The following is a 2,982-nucleotide window of genomic DNA, read 5'->3' as shown; positions in this document are numbered from 1 at the left end:
CATCAGTCAGAGCAGAGACTCTGTCTCTCCAGCCGATTCCCTCAGGAACACTCAAGCACGTCTGTACTTTTACTTACACACACGCTCAAAACCTCTAACATAAAAAATGTACAGGGCCAAAATTTGGTACCATAAATAACGGTTACTTTACCAAGGCACTTTTACAAACCTCATACAAATTCAGTTTCAGTTACTGCTTTGAAATGAAAGTGTTATGTTTAAATTCAAAGTTTGGTTTAAAGATCAGCTTCAGACAAAAATTGGCCACAGAGCTGGAAAGACAAATGATAGCTTAAGAAAAAGCAAAACCTTCAATAAACAAGGAGTAATAAAGTGAAGGAGGAGGAATTGAGCCCATGTGGGGCAAATTACGAGCGAGAACAGTTTCTGCAGTCAGTCACAGTGAGACCCAAACCTTAAAGCACACAGACATGAACAGAAACCATGCCACCCAATCAGGATCAATGAGTTCAGCAGACTTCCCCAGTGGCTACGATAACAACCAGAACAAAAACCTGCACAGGAAGAAATTACAGTGGAACACACAAACACATACTCAAAAAATACACCAACATGCTGATTGTGGGAACAGCCTGTGAAATCTGTGAGGAGCTGTATGTTAGTGCAATGAGACGTCACTTAATTTAAAGTGTAAAATGTGATAAATACAATTATAAAACTGGAAGAAAAAGAATGCATGTGTTTTTGTGGGTCAGTGCGTGTTCCACTTCATCACACTGTGCAGAGCGCGTCCACTCTGCATTGGTGAGCATTTCGGTATGTGGTTGCGATGATTGCCAGGGTGTGAAGTCGTTTACTGGGTTTAATTGTGGGTTTGGTTTTTACGAGATGGTCTGTTTGCTGAAGTGACAAGCGCCCATTGTTCCCTCACGTGTCCGTGTTACGACCCAATTACCCTCCAATCACACGCATGACCAGAGCCTGTAAGTGGGTAACATAATGGGCCACAATTGGGCTGTGCAAATCTGCAATCACATATATGTGCAAAAGATACACATTTATTTTGTCATATACTCTACACACTCACCTGTGAACTAACGTTCAGGTGAGGTTGAGTTAGTGTGTGTTGTCAGCTAAACACAGGGCAACCCTACGTCCAGACCTGATGAGGTAAAACACTGCATTTTTAGGTCTAATTATCTTATTCTGTAAATTACGTGAGAAAACACACACACACCACACACACACGTGCACATGAACATTTTTGAGTGGACATGGGAAAAAGATCCAGTGTGGACATTAAAGGCCACACAGCCTGGTTGCAGGTGTGTCGTCTGTGTGTTGTTTACTCCAGATTAAACAGAGCATGTCTCACTCTCAGTGCTGTTAAAGCTACGGTTCATGGAAGTTACTTACTGCAGAGTCCGACCGTGGTGTTTTGTCTGTTTATGTCAGAAGTCAGGAATGAATCTTTGAGTAAACTTAAGACAGAATTCCGTGTAAAAGTTTTAACGAAACAACTTTAATGGTTGTTAACAACTGCATACAACTACAAAGCATGCAGGGCAAAAAGACACTTAAATAAAACATAAATACACATCAATTCAGGCTCAAAGACCGCACACAGTTCTACAGTACAAGGAAAAGACAACAACAATACAGTATGTTTAGTTTTATTCCACAGATCTTCACGTTCCATGGTCGTTCATGAATGACTTGGAATTTTTGACCTCTAATTCAAACTTCTGTGTTAGTGAATGAGTGTCTTGAGGATGAAGGACTTGTTTAAATGTTATGGAGGAAACGTCTTATTGAAAACTAAAACCTAAAGTCTGCTTTATATGTCTTGTTGATAGAAGAAAAAGACATTTTAAAAATAATAATAATTAATTATCACATCTGACAGTTAATGTTTCTACCAAGTCTTACAGCTTTAGGCGTTTAGACTAATTTAGTGTTGAAATGTTTAGATATATGGTTTATTTACAAAAAAATAAAATAAAAATACCAAGAGTCTTCACTAAACACCCCAACACTACTGGACACGATAAAAGCAGGTTGACTATTAAAGATGTCATATTCACAACACCAGTTTATACAAACAGTAATGAACGTGAGGTTTTCTCCACAAGGGCAAGTGTTTGTTTTTTGTGTGACTATTATTCTAAAAAAAAAAAAAAAAAAAGTCATAAGAGGGTCATTATTTACATTTGCCCGAATGTAAAAAAGGGAACTTGGTGATATTCTGGCAGTTTAACCTGGCAAATTGACAATTGTGGCTATAAACTTTGATAATTTTGATCTGAAAACACTCATCTTTTACCTCCTCTAGATCTTTTACTACTACAACAACAACAAATCATTTTTTATCTTCTCTCACCAACCTACTACACACTGAATAATTGTGACTTATGCAGTATATAGATGAAAAATTTAAAATTGAAATATACATTATTCACAAGATGCTTAGTACCTCTTTAACCAAAGTCTCTTCTCCGACTGCGTTACTCCTCTGTTGTCCTTTCTTCCTTAAAGCCAATGTTTCTCATCACTATGCGACGAGATTGTGATCTTTTTATCTTTTACTTTCTCAACTTCAACATCAGATTTACACTTTACCATCTACACTTACAACACAGTCAGTGTTAATTGGGCTGTTTCTCTTCATATTATCAGATGTAAGGTCTGTCGGTTTATTAAAGTCATCAGAAGTTTACCAAATTCACTTAATGTTTGATTTTAAGGTCCTATTGTTTGGTTTCCCCGTGCTATTAAAATTACCTTTTTGTCCAGTAGTCAAAAACTAACTAGTTATCAACTGTGTTGGGAGGTATTGTTACTTGAGTTTAGGATTGTACGCTCTATAAGTTTCATTAAAAAAAAAATCAATTATGTGTTTTTGTTTTATCATATACAACAAAATCCAAGTTAAATGACGTGAAAGTGTAAGACAACAGTTACAGTACAGGGCATGCATGGACCAGTGATGTGTAACTGGTGTTTAATGGATAATTCAACACA

This window comes from Cynoglossus semilaevis, chromosome 10 (assembly GCF_000523025.1).
Source record: "Cynoglossus semilaevis isolate Cse_v1.0 chromosome 10, Cse_v1.0, whole genome shotgun sequence".
NCBI lineage: Eukaryota > Metazoa > Chordata > Actinopteri > Pleuronectiformes > Cynoglossidae > Cynoglossus > Cynoglossus semilaevis.
Note: the sequence above shows the minus strand (reverse complement) of the source record.